Source organism: Frankliniella occidentalis, unplaced genomic scaffold (assembly GCF_000697945.3).
Source record: "Frankliniella occidentalis isolate FOCC.00 unplaced genomic scaffold, Focc_3.1 Scaffold91, whole genome shotgun sequence".
NCBI classification, from domain to species: domain Eukaryota; kingdom Metazoa; phylum Arthropoda; class Insecta; order Thysanoptera; family Thripidae; genus Frankliniella; species Frankliniella occidentalis.
In genome coordinates, this window is record NW_026267220.1 from 719,377 (window position 1) to 739,540 (window position 20,164).

Below are 20,164 nucleotides of genomic sequence, written 5' to 3' on the forward strand. Positions count from 1 at the left end.
AAAACGGAAGGAAACAGCAGCCCATTGACCGACCCCCCGAGCCTGACTGAAACACACACACACACACACACACACACACACACACACACACACACACACCAAGCGGCAGGATCTCTGGCCTAGTAGCCAGCGGCCCTTTCACTGAAAAAAATATGTATTTGCAAGTTTGCAATATTTTTCTCCGTTCCGTTTTACGATTTACAAACAATGTGGTCAGTGTACGATTTTTGACTGCGACCATTTGGGATCGTTGAATAGATACGAATAAATATGTAAAGCCTTGTTTGTCTTTTGTTTTTTTTTTGCGAGTTAAAATTTTTGTCGTACAACTTTGCATTTTTCATGGGAAATCCTCGCGTAAAGACCTATAACTACTTTTGACAGTATACGTATGTCCCTTCGGGGGGTCAGCAAGGGGGACATGGGTGCATTCCGTGGCCGCCGTGGCACGCTGCGGTACGCGAGCGGTGAGCTCAATTGAAATATAAACATTAAACAAGCGCGCTGCGGTTGAAACAATGACGAGTTGAGCCGCGACCTCCGGAGGCCGCACCGTCGCGTCGCCGCCCGCCCCGCCCCGCTCGCGGGACCGTAAGGCACACGGGGGGCCACTGGCCCGTTAAACATCCTTCCGAACGCTGCTTACACTCCTCTTCTATATTTCATTTTTTTGGTATTCGGCGGAGTTGACCCCTGCCCTCACCCCGCCCACTGTTGAAAATAGTTTTTACCTGACGACTGCCTCTGCTTTAATACAATTGTTTAACACAATTATTTTAAACGAAGGTCTAGAAATGTTGTAGAAAATTGTACACTTTTTTTGTCCAACTATAAAAAGTCTGTGCTACGTTTGTCATCAGACTAAAACTCATGTGTTTGTGTTATATACTATCATTGCTACACCTGTTGCTGAACAACAAAGTCAATTAGTATGCTCACCAAATTTATGTTTACGTGAGAGATATCTATCACAAATTGTGCATTCAAATAATTTTTCAAGCCAATTTTCCAACGTCAAAATTAATTATTGTAAAAGTATACAACAAATTTGTCGAAACCAAGATCATGAATTTTAACAGAAGCCCCATCACTGATAGCAGAAGAAAGTTGGCTCTTAAAATTATATTTTAATTTTTATAATTAAAATTATAGGGTGTAGTCATTTATTTTTATTTTGTTCAAAAACCCGTATCTTGGCCCTTCCTGTCATCCCCGTGACCTGCTGGTGTCAAAATTGACGAAACTGAGTTGTGTTCCTAGTCCATCTCGATCTTCTGCATGCGTTTCGACTCCGAACGATGTTCGTGTGCCTCGCATTCAAGATTAAAGGTCCAGGGACACGAATTTGACACAATTTTCAAATCCACCCTTATAGAAAAGTGTGTGACTAATAGTCAAAAAGTTATACTCGTCTGATATAGAAGAGCGTGTGCAATGGTTGTCACACTTTTCTGAGTGTGACTTGATTTGAATGCACACTTTCACTTATGTCTTTTTGTCACATACACTTCTGTTTAAGAATTCCGGGTTTGACACAGAATCTCCCGCATTTGTGATAAGTCTTGTTTTCTAAGTGATTTTTCTGTGTCGATGTAGCAGAGCTAGTAGAAAGCCTCTTCAGTTTACTTTAGTTGACTTAAGTCGACCCGAAAGTACTGATGATTGTCTCCGCACTTTGGTACTTTGTCTCACACTCTAAATGAAAAGGAGCAAGTTTGTGCCCAGCATGAGATGCGTTCTCGTATCTTGTGCGACGCAAATTTGTCTCTATTGATTTCAGACAAAATTCTAGGCTAGGTAAGCAACTTATACCTTTTTATTGACAAATGACAAATTTTAATTTAATGGAGATGTGCAAGTGCAAAATCTGCGTACAAAAATAGCTCCTCTCCAGGCATTGGAAACCTCAACAACAGTTCTGAGCTGCTTGTCGTATGTAGTGTTACCCCGTATCCGCATTTTATTTTCCCGCGCTATCGAGGTGACATATCGCTGCACCTGTTGTCCCGGGGGCCGCCTTCATGCGGCTCATTATAGCCGGCCATTCTCACGTACAGGTTCTGATCAGGGCGTCGTCATCATCATCATCATCGTGTTCTAACTGTGCCATGCCAGCCCCCTGGCGCCCGCCCCGCAGCGCCTCGCCCCGCCCCACCCCGCCCCGCCCTGGTCTGCTTTGGTGGGCCCCCGTGATGGACTCCATTCTCTCTGACAGACAATAAGAGCGTGTGCCCTCTTCCGCCACGCCGCTCCAACGCCGCTCCAACGCCACGCCACGCAGCGCCACGCCGCGCGAGCCTCCTTTGATTAACATTCTTCGGAACAGGTTGGGCCCCAAGGGTTCCTATGCTCCCGGCTTGCCTTTGGCGGATAGCAGGGCCTTTGGCTGCCTTTGGCGGGACCCGCGCCGGGGACCGGGTCCAGCAGCAGGAGGACGGGCTCCCGCCGAGGCTCCCGCTGGCTCTGCTTTGCTGGCCTGCCTGGCCGGCCTGGCAGGCCTGACACGGCCGGAGACTGGAGGTGATAATTTCTTTTTCGAAAACGGAAGGAAACAGCAGCCCATTGACCGACCCCCCGAGCCTGACTGAAACACACACACACACACACACACACACACACACACACACACACACACACCAAGCGGCAGGATCTCTGGCCTAGTAGCCAGCGGCCCTTTCACTGAAAAAAATATGTATTTGCAAGTTTGCAATATTTTTCTCCGTTCCGTTTTACGATTTACAAACAATGTGGTCAGTGTACGATTTTTGACTGCGACCATTTGGGATCGTTGAATAGATACGAATAAATATGTAAAGCCTTGTTTGTCTTTTGTTTTTTTTTTGCGAGTTAAAATTTTTGTCGTACAACTTTGCATTTTTCATGGGAAATCCTCGCGTAAAGACCTATAACTACTTTTGACAGTATACGTATGTCCCTTCGGGGGGTCAGCAAGGGGGACATGGGTGCATTCCGTGGCCGCCGTGGCACGCTGCGGTACGCGAGCGGTGAGCTCAATTGAAATATAAACATTAAACAAGCGCGCTGCGGTTGAAACAATGACGAGTTGAGCCGCGACCTCCGGAGGCCGCACCGTCGCGTCGCCGCCCGCCCCGCCCCGCTCGCGGGACCGTAAGGCACACGGGGGGCCACTGGCCCGTTAAACATCCTTCCGAACGCTGCTTACACTCCTCTTCTATATTTCATTTTTTTGGTATTCGGCGGAGTTGACCCCTGCCCTCACCCCGCCCACTGTTGAAAATAGTTTTTACCTGACGACTGCCTCTGCTTTAATACAATTGTTTAACACAATTATTTTAAACGAAGGTCTAGAAATGTTGTAGAAAATTGTACACTTTTTTTGTCCAACTATAAAAAGTCTGTGCTACGTTTGTCATCAGACTAAAACTCATGTGTTTGTGTTATATACTATCATTGCTACACCTGTTGCTGAACAACAAAGTCAATTAGTATGCTCACCAAATTTATGTTTACGTGAGAGATATCTATCACAAATTGTGCATTCAAATAATTTTTCAAGCCAATTTTCCAACGTCAAAATTAATTATTGTAAAAGTATACAACAAATTTGTCGAAACCAAGATCATGAATTTTAACAGAAGCCCCATCACTGATAGCAGAAGAAAGTTGGCTCTTAAAATTATATTTTAATTTTTATAATTAAAATTATAGGGTGTAGTCATTTATTTTTATTTTGTTCTCAAACCTGTCACCTTTTTGATCTGATACGCGTGACAAAAAGAGCAACAAAACATTGGGCGCGTGTCGCTCCCCGCGGTCCCAGTGGGTAGTCCTGGTGCCATTCCTGCTGCACGATCTTCGCGCCTCTCTCGACTTTTTCTCTCCCTCGTCTCGCGAGCCTCTGTGGCCCGTGGTGTTTTTCTTTCTTTCAGTCCTCACAGCAAATCAGATTTATTAGACTGCTTAACGAGTGGCGCGTGTGGAGCGGAATGGCGACTGCTGCTGCGGGGCTCCTGCTGCTTGGAATCCGCGACAAACACACATGACACATTTGCCGCCCCTTTCGCTGCCGGCGGGCCTCCTCGGCGAGCTGACCCACAACACGGCAGGCGAGGGGCGTGTGTGCGCACGGCGCAAAACGGCACGTAAGTACGTTCCGTGAGTGATATTGTCAGTACATACTACGCAGTCACATTAAAATATTGTTCAAGCAAATTCCTGCTGTCCTGAACAAAATTACCAAATTACTCTAGAACTTTGTTGGAACCTAGCAGACGCACCGATTGTGTCGTTATTTGCTGAAAAAAAACCTTACTAGTTCATCTCCAGCACGCTTTAAAAGTACGCACAGCACTGCGCACTTGCGACACATTGCACAAGTTGGGAAACACTCGGCAAAAGCGCAGTAATAAAGATGTCTTGTAAAATGAGGACTCACGAGGGTCGCATATCATCCTCTGTATCAGTTGGATCGCTTAATAATAAAATGGAGAACACAGAGGCACGTCTCGGCATATGGCAGCGGCCCAGTTCGGCGGTGTTCCTTTAACAAATACATTTTACAATATATTTAAAAATTATAATTTTGGTTTACAAACGATTATGTATAAATTCATAAATGCAATCGTCTTCTCACAACTGATATTTTTTGCTCCTGGCGAAGATTTAAGTCGATAGTGTAAGATCACCATCTCGTAATCATACAATATAAACTTGTAAGTTGACATATATGTCAAGAATGTATGTTTTTTTTTGTTTTTTTTAAGTTCCCCCCTTCAATCTGCGAATAATTTTGACAGTGTGAGTGTGACCGAGACAGAAGCGTCCCTTCCTAACGGGACTTGTGTTGCGTCAGGTGCGGCGGAAGGCCCCTGCGCCGCGCTGACACACCGCTGGCGAAAGCCCCTTCCCTTCCCTTCACTACCGGCCATGCTGGTCTCCTCCTGGGCCTCGTAGGGCTCCTCCCGGGCGACTCCTCCTATGACTCGTGGGTCCGGCCAGAGGGTCCGGCCGGCCACCTCAGCGTGAGGGGCAGTCACTTCCATCGCACGGGTACGAACATTCTTTTACAACCCCTCTTGTTTCCATGCTAAGATTGCTGTCTCGTGGCGTGAACAACCTTTCTGTTGTTTGTTTTTAGTTAGAAGTACGGTGCCTATACCCTCCTTTTGGCTTATTTGACTGAGGACGGAATCAAAATGCTCCAGATGGTTGGTTTTAATGTCGTAACGGTTTCTGACCTAGGTCCACCAACAAGTCGTGAATATTTTTGTTTTTGTTAGGTAGGCAGGTCTACTCGTTGGTAGGTCAAAGAAAGTAGTATATTTTTAGATTTCTTAATCTATTTCTAAAAGGGATTGGTTTTCATAAAATATTCAGATATGGCTACTCTTGGGTTGGTAACTGACTGCAACGATAAAATAATTGTGCTTCAAAACAAAGGCGTCAACACGACGAATACCATTAGATTTCAACAGTTAACTGTGTGGTAATAAAAATGCAAAGCCAGCCAATAAGACTTGTTCACGGAGCAAAATGTTTAGAGCACCCAGAAGTTCCTGTCTGGGATCTAAACAATGTTAAGTGCCCAGGGCAAGAAAGTTCCAAGTTGGTGTTGACTATTCCAGAGGAAGAGGATGTAAGGACAATTTATACTCTTTCAGTCACCCGCCTGCTTTGTTGCTTGCGAGCTACATATTTGCAACATTTTTCTTTCCCGCGCAAGGTTCTTGGCTTTGTACAACACAACAGCACACCAGGAAATTTTATGTAAAATCTACATAACAAATTTTAGTTGTTTGTATGGTTTCAAGTTTGCATACATTATATTTTTCTTACAGTGTCGTCCCACTGCTCCCATCCGGCCAAACTCCTTTCCCCTGGCGCAGCGGCCGCCGCCGCGGGAAAAACTCGTCGTTGTGTGGCTGTTTTGGTGAATGAGTGTGGTGGTGGCACTACGTGGCACCATGCATTAAAAAGATTCTTTGTAAATTTACAACACATTTTGTATTCACCATTTTCAAAATATTTCGTAAATTTACGACAGCCCATTTTTGCTCGTCACTATGAATTTCAAGTCGATACCTGACCTCGCTGCTCAAGTGAGCCGGGCAAGGGTGTGGCGTGGCGACCAGGTGAGGGAGGGTCCAGGTGAAGGCAGCGGCATACACGGTCTTGCCTTGGGCGGGCGCCAGGGAGGGACAGCTTCTGGACCGGGGCCCAGACGCGCGGCACAGATGCCGTCCTCTCGCCTGTCGGATAATTTTTCGTGCGAAATTGTGCCGTCGTTATTTGCATACCATCTCCTTATTGAGCTCACCTTGGCTGGCTGGTCCTGCAACTTTGTCTGGTCGTTCGGCGCGTCGCTGCCGGAGGTCCGGTGGTGGCGCGCCGCAGAGGGCGGGGCGGCATCCTCCGGAAGGTTGCCCTGCGGAGTCCTAGGGCAGGCACGCTGTGATTGGCTGTGAGGCAGGTGCAATAAAGTGCAATCAGTACCTGCCCTTTTCGCTAAACATCGGAAGTACACGTGAGCATTGAAGTACAAATGGACACCATTACTATCATAATCGAAAACGACTTAATGACGGACGAACATTCGGGACCTTCACCGCCCTGCAGGTGAAGGTCCTGGAGGCCGTGCTGGAGGCCGTGCGGGCCCCTCCCCCGCCTGCTTTCACTGCCTGCCATGTAGCCCGGCCCCGGCCCAGCCCAGCTAGAACTGTCTCATACCGCCGAGCCCAGCCTGGACCGGACCGGACCCCGGCCGGTCGGCAGCAGCAGGGGCGGCGAGGGGCGGCTCTGCTGGACCGGACGCGGAGCGGGGCGGGGCGCGGGGCGGGTGGTGGAGCCGCCAAGAAATTAAAGCAACCGATCACGGATGGCAGGCGGCAGCTGGCAGGTCCCGAGGCGCACCTCTGAGGTGTACTGTAGTGCGCGCGGCTCACAACGCCCCTATAGTGCGGTGTCACCGCGACAGACATCTCGCCAGCCACGCCCATGGAGAGGAGGCGGGGCAGGCGGAGCGAACTGACCTTAAAATGAGTAAAGGGAGAAAGGAAGAGGCACGACTGGGCACGACACACACCGATCATCACATTCGCTCCCTTGGCCAACGCCGATGGATCACCATATGAACAACCCACCCTCGGCTCCGTATGGTGATTAGGGGGTACTGGTTGATCTACCGCGCTGTTCTACCACCCGGCCACCGCCAAGACACCCCACATAATGCAAGTCGGGATCACGAGACGCCGCAGCCCCGCTGTACCGTTCTGGTTCCCGAATACCATCGCGCAGGGCCCTTTGTGGCCGCTAATGTACCTGCCAATAGCGCACCGTGCACCTATTGGCAGCGGCCACTGATTATCGACGCCGCGTTGCCCTTTGTTCCCGGCGTAATGAGCGGGAGAGAGACGGACGGACTGTTCGGTGAGAGTGTAGGGCTAATGGCGCCCAGTATACATGTTTAGGCACACGTTTGTAAAGTAAATGGGTACAGGAGAGAAAGACGTACAACAGTAATTTATTTTTCGACTGAAAAACTTGTACAAATGTCTCCTCAGTTTATTTGCCTAAGTCTTCTTGCAACTTGGCATTTTGTGTTCAAGTTTTTCCAAAATATTATATTGGTTACTGTCGACCTTGGCTTTCTTCAACTCCTTGTGACGGGACGGTTAGTTAGTGGAAAGTGTTCAACAGAGGAGTTGCGCACTTGCAAGTGCACAACTACCGAGTTGAACTGTTGAACACTTGCAAGTGTACTACGGTCGACTATGGTGAGACAAATTTTCAAACATTCAATTTGCAGTTGCACACTTATGGTTTATATATCAGTAATGATAAATCACAGGTCCAAAAAATTCCCCTTAATGTGTTCAATAAAAATAACGTCCAGCTATTGGCCCGTCGTGTCGGCACGCTGCGCAACGCTGAAGGCCGGGATACAGCAGCAGCAGAGAGAGAGGAGAGGGCAGGAGGAGAGAAGGGACGAAGGGGGCCTGGTGAAAGCACTACGCCACATGACGAGATACGCCTCGCCTCTGGACGCGATGACCCTTCACAGCGCGGTGGCTGGCCGACACGCGGCTCGGACACGACACCTGCTGCCCCACGGCGTCGGCACCGCCCGGCACTGCCCATCTGGAGTTGGCGTGCTCACCGCGTCATGCATGGCGTTTATCAGGGAGAGTGACGTGGATAGATCCTGTGCCAACAAATGTGTGGTCGCGTGGTTGGGCAGAGCAGGCCGGGCAGACGGAACGAGAAATCCACCAGAGCAGTGCGTCCCGAAAACGTCCTTCAGGACAAAAGTCTTGTAATATGGCAAAAATGGCTTCAGGAACAGGGGTGATAGCTACTTAGAATCTATAAACGACAAGTACTCACTAAATTGTTGTGATCTATTATAAACAAAAATCTGCAGCGTTTTTTTTTAAATACCCAGTTATGGACAAATTCTACGCAAACAATAACAGTTTGTTCATAATTGCTTATCATTTAAAAATTCGCAAGACGAGCTGGTGCAGAACTTTTTGCAGAACAATTCAGTGAGAACTGCTGGAAAAAAGCAACAGAAAGTTGTATTATCTTTTGTTTGTTGTTGTTTGCTTAAGTTTTGTATTTAGTTGCCTCCTGGTGGTGTGTCGTACTGGAGCACCTACATGGGATTGCCATAGTTCTAAACTTTTACAGCCCCCTCCCCTCTTTGTCACCTGCTCGCTCGGCCGCGCCGTGACCTGCCCCACGGCGCTTCCTGCGCGTGGCGCCACGACGCTTTGCGACGCCAGCAGCGTTATCGGGCGGGACGTGCGCGGCGCCGACGCAACCCGCGGCGCGGACGAGCTTTGCGGCCGCCGCCGCCCCGACACACGCACCGAATGAAAGTTGAGCACAGCCAGCCAATCGCCGCATGCAGGCCACCACCATGCGGGTCGGGCAAAGAGGGGCGCTGTGACGTCACTCGCGTTGTTATTAGCGAGTGAGTGCAGTGTGCAAGAAAGAGTATACTACCTTTCAAACTCAAACTGACACGAAACGGCGCTGCGTCGTGCGGACTGTCTCTCGCATGCGGCGCTGTAGGTAGGCAACCCCTTAGCACCCCTGCAAACGTGTTGCCTAGATGTCAGGCGGTGACAATGCCCGCTCCTCGTGACATCGGTGGAGCGGGGCTCCGCCTGTCTGCTAGGCAGCATGTTTACACGCGTGCTCTGGTATTGTCTAGGAAGTGGGCGGTGTGCTTTAAGCCTTCAACCCTCAACGACTGTTGTGCGTTGGCGCTTTCTTGGCTGCTCCTGTATTTCTGGCTACACTCTCGCCCCAAATTTTAAGTCTACTCTCTCTCTCTCTCTCTCTCTCTCTCTCTCTCTCTCTCTCTCTCTCTCTCTCTCTCTCGACATCGCTCTTCGGAGGATCAGTCGGTCACCACTCTGGGTCACCGTGTGTGTGATCTACACACGACGCTGGCTGTCCCACCCGGGCACACCCCGTGACTGTCTTGCGCATTCTATCACCGTTATTTTTTCTCTCCGTCCTGCTCCCCTCCCGCCGCCCAGACAATGCGATTAGGAAAGTGTCTCTGTCGTGGCGGGGCGTGGCGGGCTTGCTTTACATACAACGGGGGCCCATACCATACGGCTCACGTGTGGCCAGGCGCGGCCCGCTGCCCACCCCGTCACAGAGACCCCGTCTGCGTCACTTTCACCCTCCTGCTGCTGGCTGAGTCACGGGAGAAAGAGACGACTTATTTTTATTTCAGCAAATTGTCTTCGACAATTAATTAAAATTTTGTGAATGCCTTACACTGAAGTCCCTTTTTAAAAAACTAGCCAATGTCTACTATTTTTTAAACTAGCCAATGTCCACTTGAGGAGCTTGCGTTTCTTTTGAATGTCGAATATCAAAAATTCAATTTGATCAAAATTTCTACTCTGAAAAATATTTGTAGATTTTAGTTGGAAAATTCTAACTAGATATTGTTAAAAAAATTCGATTAAACGAACGACCTCAAATTGTAAAATAATTACAAATCTCTGACGACAATTTGCGCTGACTTGGAATTTGTATTCGATGAGGAAAATTCCCCTTACTTCTACAAGAGCTTTAAGGACAGGTTGGTCCTGCTGCGTAAATTTACGACATCGCGATCATTATTCTAACAAACATGATTTTGTAAATCGTAGATTGCAAAGAAGTAATGCAAATTTACCAAGATATTTTTCACAGTGTCCGTTCAACATTTTGAGTACACACAGGAGTAATTCATACGCCTGGAAATAATAAAAAGTAAGCAGTACGCATGACGCCGGCCTGGCTGGACCTGCAACAGCATGACGAGTGTGGCACGGCACGCATGCGGGTCCGCCGGGCGGGGTCTCGCGCTGGTCTCGCGCACATCGGGCGATATGGCTCACCGTGTGGGCCCGGGCCGCCCGCGCCCGCTCAGATTTCACCGCGAATTTCACCTTCTCGCGGCATCCAAGTCAGGATTTAGTATGATGAGGCAAGAGGATGAAGGAAAAGGGGAAGACAATGCGAGTAGCGCACTGTGAAAATATGTGAAGGCTCAACGGCAGAACATGAGAAAATTCCGTTTTCAAACCGTAAATTTGAGATATACAGATCGCAAACTATTCAACACATCGTTTGCGTAAATAACCAGTTACACAAAATGTTGTAAATTAACATAAGTTTTCCACAATGGAGTGAAAGACGGAGGCTTTGCTTTTTTGGCCGGATCCTCTTTCTCTGCTATCTGCACCTGTCTCGCTCGCACGCGCTGCCGGGGTGTGCCTGGGCGCGGCCGCTGCGGAGCGAGGCTCTCTGCCATGAATGGGACGTTGGTGTTTGCACAGATATTTGCCTTCCTGCCTGCTGTTGTTTTCCCCCGTACCGGCTCTAGTGAGGTCGCACTGGCGGCGGCGAACCTCTCCCCTTGCTTAATGCGGTTTTACAGTTTGAGTAATTTGAAGGAAGGGCTTGGGCTTGGGTGAAAACGGCGTGATTTTTCGAAACCCTTGTACATTCCTATCAGAGGCGATTTCTGTGGTTAGAAGTAGCGAATAAAACTTCAAAACTACGCCCATTTCAGAAGTACTGTATTTTCTATACTTGGTACACCTGTCAACTTGTTTTAGAAGTCGTCCTAGTTTTGTAGTCGCAGCATGCTCTCTAGCCAAAAAGTTCAGTTTCACAATAATTTTTCTGACAATTTTTTTTTTCTAAATTTGTGTACATCTCTGTACATGTTTTCCAGGATGTTTATCATAGATCGAAGACCGTTTACCGTTTATATAAAAGTTCTTGCACAAAGAAGTCCATCAAATTAAACACTAAAATGCCCATAAATTGTGAACCGTTTGACCCACAGTGGGGAGACTTTCGCGAAAAGCCTTCCCACGTATGCTACCTTACTAACAAATTAATTTACTGAGGCAATAGTTATTCCGGCCGCTTTTACTTCGTGTGTCATATTTCTCGTCATGGCTCTGCCCCGGCGGGCTGCGCGAGTGGGCGCGACCCCAGCCTCGGCGGGAGGTGCGCATAGGTGGGTGTGTCTGACCCGGCAGCGACCCGACCCGCCAGCCGCCGATTCACTTCCGTTTCTTTCCAACTTTTGCGCGCCGCGGCGAAAGTTATACATATTTTCCCTCGGAGAGCGTTCGCTGCTGCGGCAGCGGCATTAGCAGCGACGGCGCGGCCCGCTCGGCAGAAACTGCCCTAATTCGCGCGTCGAATTACATTATACTGAGCGTCGCGCCGGTCGGACGGGAGGGCAGGCCTACTTCAAATGTAGGAGATCCACTCCGTCAATCGGTACTTTATATGTTGATCGGCCGGACGACATCCACTCCCGCGGTCAACAGCAGCGGCCGCAGTCAACCGCAGCAGCTCACCCGTGCAGCTTATGCCGCTGACCAGCCCGTCGTCGGGCGAGCAGCAGGTCGACCCGGCGGCCTCCTTCGGCCCGAGCAGATTCCTACATCCGTCTGATAAGGGCCAGAGGAGGGGCCCAGCAGCCGATGATAGCACTCCGGGGAGATTCCGAGGCCCGTTTAGGCCCTATTTGGATTGAGTGCCGCCGGTGAAATTCGAGGGGCCCGTCCGCGTCCCGGCGCGGCCCGGGCCGTTGCTGCCGACCAGGGGCCTTGTTAGTCATTGGAGGTTTCTTTCTTCCAGGAGCAGAGAGTAATTACACCCGAAATTGGTGAAGCGACAAAAGTCGGTTGCACACGACGCTGCTTGCAGTCCTGCTGACGTAGTCTGTCTCTTTCCTTCTCTCGCTTCATAATCTCTCTCTCGCTCTCTCATTCTCACTCTCTCCCTCTCCCTCTACCTCTCTCTCTCCCTCTCCCTCTACCTCTCTCCCTCTACCTCTCTCTCTGCTTCGCCCTTGACCCTGCGGCTTGTTCGGAGCGGCGGCACCGGCAGCCTCTCTCTCCACTATGTGCCCTTGAACCTGGCTGAGATCTTTCTCTTAATTTTCTCTCCCACCTGCCTAGGCCACTAACTACAACTATTCTGGTCCGGGAGCAGAAGGAGAGGTCGGAAACACGTACTACTAGCCCCCTGAAAGTTGACCGGAACGAGCTCAACATATTGTCTATTTCGCTGGTCTAGATTGGATACTTATCTCCGGGCACGGTGCTGTATATAACGAATAAAACAGCTGCCGGCCCCCGACACCCGCCTAACCCCCCTCCTCCCTCCTTTTCCCACACGAAAACCCTCCTCATCCTCCTCAGCCGAACGCCGTCTTAAAACTTCCTTTCACCCTAGCAAATAAGAAATCGAGCTGTTATTTACATTCGAGAGTCGCCCGCTCCTGCCTCCCTGCTCTGCCCCTCATCCTCGCGGCGTGTCCGGTCACGCGCCCTCCCCCCCTTCTCTCCCCTCGCGCTCTCCAGAGAGAGAGAGAGAGAGAGAGAGAGAGAGACCCGCCGACCGGACAGGACGGCAGCCGGTTACTCCGGCATTTTATTAGATCGCTTTCGTTTCACCCGCCGCCGCCCTGGGGACCGTCCTGCAAGGAGGTATGGGATCCTGAGGGTGGCGAAGGGTTGCGCAGCCATTCGTGGTGCGGCATTGAATGTCCTGCCGCAAAATCGAGGAAATTGCGGACAGGTATGGTTGGTTATAGGCACTACCATGCATAAGTCCTTGCATAAGTCCGACAACAGTCTTGTCGGCTTTCCTGTTTTACAAACAATTTCTAGCTAGTTGGTCCTTTCCGCAAAACTGTGCACCATTTTCAAAACCGACTAATTTTCTCATCCACCCCTCTGTGCAGGTGGCGCCAACGGACGTTGCGGTTTTGAGATGCCACTGCCTCTACGCACCACCACCACCACCAATACCTCTAAGAGAGAGAAAGGTACGTTGTGGGGTAGGGAGAGAGAAGAGGGATGCGATAGGCATCTGCGGCCCACCTTGGCCTGGCGGCCAGGGGGGCCTCTGCGAAACAGATTAGCCGAGGTGCGTCGCCGACATGAGGTCGGCCCGGCCCGGCCTCCTGGCCAGCCCGGGTCCGGTCTTCATCAGGATCTGCGTTGATTGATGAACCTGGTGGTGGTGGCGGTGGTGGTAGTGGTCTGCTTCTGCCTCTCCTTTCTGCTTATTTTCTTATCTTCGCGACGTTCCCGCCGCCGCGCGGCGCGGCCCGGTGCGTCGCTTCGCCCCGCCCCATCTGTTTGCCTCGATTATTTTTCGATGAGCGAGATTCCTCGCCGGCTATCGCTCGTTGCCGCGTATTGCAAAGGGGCCCCAGACATCTTTCTCTCCCCCCCTTCCTCTTTTTTCCTCTCCCTCCCTCTCTCTCCCTCTCTCCCTCCCTCTCCCCCTCCCTCTCTCTCCCTCTCTCGCCCTCTCTCCCTCCCGCTACTCTCATTAGAGTTGTCCTGTCCTTCCCTCCCTCCCGGTGCGTGGGGCCCAGCCCCGCCTGCACTATCAGACCCGCTCATCTCTAGGACGGCCCCGTTTATCGACTTTGACTCATTTCAGCCCGCGCGTCGTAAAGATATACATGGGCGTTTATTTGCCGCAGCTGTGTGTGTGTGTGTGTGAGCGCCCCTCGGTGGCGCCCGCCCACCCGCTTGCGGCGTACCCTCCGCGACTAGCTGACAAGAAAAGTGGCCCCAACTGGAGGAGCCTAGTTGTGCTCTCTCTCTCTCTCTCTCTCTCTCTCTCTCTCTGTCGCACATACAATCGCTACCACATACATGACTACCTACACCTAGCCACTAACACATCCCTCAAACGTACTATTAAAACAACCCTATTAGGAACCTATCACTGACTGTGTACCATACTACTGTTCACCTGGTTTAACCCAAATATGTTGCTTTTATTTTCTTGATTTTGTATTGCTATGTATATGATTGTAATGAGAGCGGTGCGGTGCTCGAGCGGGACTCTATAGTCCTTTTGTACCTCACCTTAAGCCAAATAAATCAATCAATCAATCAATCTCTCTCTCTCTCTCTCTCTCTCTCTCGTATCCTTCCCCCTTCTTTTCTCCCTTTCTCCCGCACCACCCTGCCCGTTTATGTACTTTGACTGGAGGCGATACTGTGACGCGCTCCATATATTTTGCCTCCACATCTTCTCCGTCCCCCGTCGCCATTCTCCGCCCTCGCGGCGCCGCTCCTTCATTCTCGTGCGCATAATGTCCGGCTATTTTGTCAACAGCTCCGGCGGCGTCCGCCTTGCGTCTTTTTCGCTCGCCTACTTGTTGCTGTCCGTCGGTGAAATATTCATTATACACGAACGGTTTCGCCAAAAGAGATTTTCACTCAATGAGTCAGAGAGAGAGAGAGAGAGAGAGAGAGAGAGAGAGCAGTGAAAAGCCAAAGGGGTGCGCCGGAGCTCGGTCTTTTTTTCTTTCTTTTATTTTCTCCGTGTGGGCCGCGCGACACACGCACACACACACACACACACACGCACACACGTTGCGTTTCGCCGGGTCACGGAAATCCGCATAGAGCGTGAATCATCGTGGCAAAGTCGCGAATACGTGATGAGGCGCGGGGCGCGGCCGCTGGTGTCCTCCTCTGTGGCGGTGTCGCATTTCCAGGGCGCGGGTGTCTCGCTCGCACCCGCGGACCCGAAACTCTCTTGCGCTCTCTCACTCTCTCGCGCAAGTTCAACGGGTCAACGGCAGGTGTGTGTGGGAATATCGCTGCGTCAGGTTTATACTCTGTGTAGTAAGTGCTCCCTCAGTCGCTGTCGTCGCTGTTTTATTTGTGACTCAACTTCACGAATTTGATCGCGGGAGTTTTGCTTGCCCTGAGAAATTGTTTAGGCCTTTTGAGATTGCAGAGAAAAGCTTAAAGCAAAAGATTCAGGACTAATCAATTCTCCTTTAGTGTTTGCATAACAGTGTGCAATTTTTAAGTATACTACCTTTTTTACGAATTTACTTTCTCTTGGCAGTCAAACGCGGCGATTAACATGAGAAAGATCGGAAACCTTTAAGGTTGTTAATCGTCGAGCAGAAGTATAGTCGTGGGCCGTTCGATTTGCTCGTGAAATGGGCTGCCATCTTCCGATAGGTTGCGCGGCGTATTGGGGTCAAGAGTTATTGTGCAGTTGGCACGTCACGTGCGTCTCTCTGTCTCTTTTGCTCTCGGCGACCTAATGCCGGGGACACGAGAGGGAGGGAGAGAGAGAGAGAGAGAGAGAGAGAGAGAGAGAGAGAGAGAGAGATGGGGGAGGGCGGGGAAAGAAGCACACTCACTCGCAATGAGAGGGGGAGAGACATTTCGCGGGGAGGTAATTAATAAGTGGCCAGCATCAGGCCGCGCAGGAGTCCGACTCGCACGATCGGCCGCAGGCTGCGCCGGAGGCCCGATATCCTCCCCACCCCCCCCACCTCTCTCTCTCTCTCTCTCTCTCTCTCTCTCTCCCTCCTTGCGCTTGCTGCATCCCGAGTGAATATGTGTACAAAGCACAAGTCAGAAAGTGAGAGCGCAGCGCAGGGGTGAAGGGACGGCCGGCGGCGGGCGTGGCGACGGGGGGAGGGGAGTGGTGCTGGTGGGCTCGCGGCCCGCGAGCGCCAGGAGCGGACAGCGACACAAAAGGGAAGGGAGGAACAGAGGCAAAAGAGCGGGCGATATAGCGGGTCGGAATATGATTAGAATGGAGACGGCGCAGAGAACAGAGGAGGAGAAGAGGCAGAGGATAGTGAGCGAGTGAGTGGGTAAGGTGGTGGGGTGGGGGACAGGTGAGGAGGAGGAGGGGGCGAGGAGGCATCCCACATGGAGAAACCGCAGCAACAGGTGGAAGCAGTCCCCCCCCCCTCCCCTCCTTTTCTGTCTCTCCTCCCCCACTCTTGCTGCCGGCTCGACCCTACCTGCGGCCGTACCATGCCCCCTTTCACCGTGGGGGTCACTATCTTCGCCCCTTCCCCCTTCTCTCCCCAATCCTTTTCCTCCTCTACCTTCTCTTGGGCCGCTCCGCCGCCCCCATAGTTGGTGCGTAAGGTGCATAATCCCGTATCTCTGTTTCAAATTCCTTAGTGTTTTCTGTTTGGTTCAGTAAAATTTGTCCAGGCAGTAGATACAAATTTGTCACGACTTAGGCTTCAGAATTGCATCTTGCAGGGTGTGGAAACAGACGCATCTTTCAATGGGCAAAATCTGTCTGATTGTCATTCGGAGTGCAACTAGCATTCAAACACTCCAAGGGTTTTCCGGTTACCCCTTACAGTTGGCCAAGCATTAAATTTGAGAGCATTTGTCATTCTAAAATTAATCAACAAAAATAAGAATAAAGACGAGACTTAATCCACCTGATTGAAAGCGGTGACATTTAAAATTTCTAAAGAGCAGGCGCTGCTTTGACCTTGTAATTCCACGACTTGGTTTGATGCGCCTGCACCTATAGCAGCTGCCCCATACACCCGGAGCTGCGTAAGTTAAGTATACCACGGAAGCGTAGCCGCGCACTGCGCCGCTCTCCTCTCTAGCTTTTGTTCGGAGCCCTCGCTAAATTTCGGTTTCAGTGCCAATTATTTCTCGGGTGGCTGTGCGGCCCGGCGCGGCCGCCACACTCGTCTGGTTCTCACGCTGCCCGCCCGGACCCACCGGATCCTGCGTACGGCGGCCGCGGTCGCTGCGGGTGCAAGCGGGACGGACAGCGAGGAGAAGAGAGCGATTCAAACAATGTGGACGTGCGATTGTCTTTGGCCCTGCCCTTCTAACACGTGGGCGGGAAATTCCCCCCTCCCCTCCCTCTCGCCCCCTCTCGTCCTCATCGGAACCCCCTTCCCATCCTCCTTGAAGAGAAGAAAGTGGTGGGCAGCCAGCGTGTGTGTGTGTGTGTGTGTGTAAACCTTGATCTGGTTCACATCACACGATGTTTCGACGCCCAACCGGTCCTTCTCCTCCTGCTCCTGCGGCCTGGCTTCAGTGTTTGTGAGGTTTGTGAGCCACTTTGGTTGAGCTTGGCGAGGCGTGGCGAGCGGGTGGGCAACACCCGCCCCTCCTCCCCCACACGCACCACTGCCGTAGTCTCTTTTTAATTACACGAAAAAGACCGCGTGATTGTTTTCTGGCGAATGCCTCATACATTTGATCAAAAATGTTGTCCAGGCATCAATGTTTTGCTAGGCGAAATTACCGGAAACCACTGTGTCATCCTGAGCCTTCCACCCTTATTCATTTCTAAAATACATTTCGTACAAATCAACTTGATTTCTTTAGCAGGCAAACACATGAAAATCATCTAAAAATATTTCCTCACTGTCCAGTCGGAGGTGAAGATGATCATGCTATTGGAGACTGCAAAATAACGGCGCCAACGGCAAAAATTAGCTCCATTTCTGCCTTCACGACACAGTTGAATTAAATAGATCTACACGTTAAAGATTGTCTTAAAATGATTTTAATTTTTTATTTGTATTTTATGAAACAGGGATTACAGTTTATGCTACTTGTTTGCTCGAAGAAGGACCCATAAATGTGTTGCAGAACGAGCGGCGCCTGCGGCCGCTTCGTTAGCTAGCGAGCCACGCGGGAAAATTGGAAACGGGATGGAGAGCTGTCTGGGCGGCGCTGATCAGTGCGGGCATTAAGGAGAGGGCGATACGCATCGGGGTCGCTCGACCGAATGGGGGAGGAGGACCCCGCCGACCGAACCGCCGACACACTTAACGACACTTTTATCACTAATGATGCATAACTAAACTTGGATAAAAATGTGTCGTGTTTCCCTATACGTGAATGAATGGATGGATAATTACATGAATGAAATGATAAAAAAACCATGAATGGGTAAAACAGAATGAATGGATGAACGCACCAATGAATGAACGAATGGAAGGATGCATAAAAGAATGGACAGATGGGAGTATGAATGAATTACTGGATGGATTCGTGAATGCCCTCCTTGGAATAAGGAAAGAATAAACGGGTTAGTTAATGAATAAATGAATGCATGAATGAATGCATCAATACCCGAATGAATGAATAATTGAATGAATGAATGCGGATGGATTCATGCTTGGGTGGGCATCGCCGACGATTGAGGATGTAGGTGACTGCATGAATGAATGGACTCCGGCGGGTGACACGTCGCAGTGATGTAAGTGGGGGAGTGACCCGCTGCTGACGCGTGTGCACGGGCACGCCGCCCGCGGTAGAGGGCGGGGGTGGCGCCGGGTGACGCACGGCACACAACAGCGTGTCCGTGTCCGCCCCGCGTTGCGTCGCCGGGTGAATACCAATACGGATCTCCCGCCCCGCGCCGCACCCCGAGTCCTGCCCTGCCGCCCCCCGCCAGCCCTCCCTCCTGGCGCGCCCGCCACCTCGTTAGCCTGTGAGGCAAGCGCTGCGTAATTTCCGTCTCGCGGAACTCTATCGGTTTCTCCGCCGCGGCCGCGTCAGCAGCGTCGGCAGCGCGCGCGCCCCTCTCGAAAAAAGGATGCGCACCAGGATCCGGCACTTGCACAACGAAGCGATAGGGTGGTGGTGGTGGTGGTGGCAGGTCACCCCGCTGTGTTTGTCGCACCTTTTTATTCTGTGTCAGCTATATCTGCTTGTTTTTTAAAGAAAAAGTTTTTCTCGTGCCGGTCTAAAATTATTAGAATGTGTCACTCGAAGACATTTTTGGAAAAAATTACCGCGTGCACGAGAAGGGCCCCGCCGCCGCCCCGAGTCCGCGGACGCCATTCGTGCGTTAGGTCCTGAGGGAAAAAGCTCGTCAAACTAATTTGGGAAACTAGAGTAGGAAAAAAATAAAAGTCGTCCTCGCGGTCGCTCCCCGTCTCTCCCCTATATCTCCGTCTCTGTCCATTTCTCTGGCCGCCGTCTCGCTCGGTGCGACGCGACGTTCCCAGGGCCATTAGCCGCGCCAGCCGCGGACAGATTCGGGGGGCGGCGCCTGCGTCCTTGTCCGGCATCCGCTGTCCGGCCGGCAAGGCAGCGAGAGCGCCGCCGCCGCGGCCTCCGTCCTGCGCGTCCAGCAGTAATAATATCACTTTAAAGCGAGCTGGCTGGCTGCCCGGGCTCGCTGGCTGGCTGCCCGGCCGGCTGCTCTCGGAGGCTCATGGCTCATGGCGGATGGCTCCGGGGCAGACATGACAGTGTGTCAAACCCGCTCCATTCACCCTCTCTTCGTCGCCGCGCTCCTCTAACTTTCTAAAGCTGCGGCCGTGTGCATGTGCGGCTGCTGCTGCATGCTGCATGTGATGGACAATTTTAGAGTAATAATATAGATCTCTTGGTGTAGTGCGTGAATACTTTTTAAAACTCTAGGGAAACTGTGAATAGTTAGGTAAAAGATTATGAAAGCAGAAAAACAGCACAAAAAGTTTTTGGTAATGTTCTTGAGTTTTTGTCAACTTCAAATAGGAGTGATTGATTCAGTGCAATTTCTTAATTCTTTCGGTATAATGTACATCCTCGTAGTATGTGAACGCACCTTCTCCTGGGTCCGCACTTTTCTTGGGAAAGGACATTGCACTCTGCGCTCACCACCACAGCACTCGGCACGTCAAACACAGAAGTGTATAACTTTTTAGTGTGTTTGCCAGCTGTTGTCGGGGCGTGCAAGCACGCTCACACACACACACACTCGCTCGTGCGCGCGCACACAGACACAGGTGCGTCCGCGTGTCGCTGACCACTTCGGGAGGGGCATTATCGGTCGATTTCATTCTTTTCGTTTTATTGCGCAGGCGGGGTGGGGCGGG

General features: G+C 51.1%; 1 protein-coding gene across 1 annotated transcript in view; it reads left to right on the plus strand.

The window, feature by feature from the left end:
- Window positions 1-13,264: 13,264 nt before the first annotated feature.
- The window catches only part of LOC113204832 (uncharacterized), a 35,647-nt gene continuing 28,747 nt past the window's right edge, over window positions 13,265-20,164 (plus strand). Inside the window, exon 1 of the mRNA XM_052269419.1 lies at window positions 13,265-13,348. The gene's annotated coding sequence lies outside the window, so the exon portion shown is untranslated. The remainder of the gene's footprint in view (window positions 13,349-20,164) is intronic.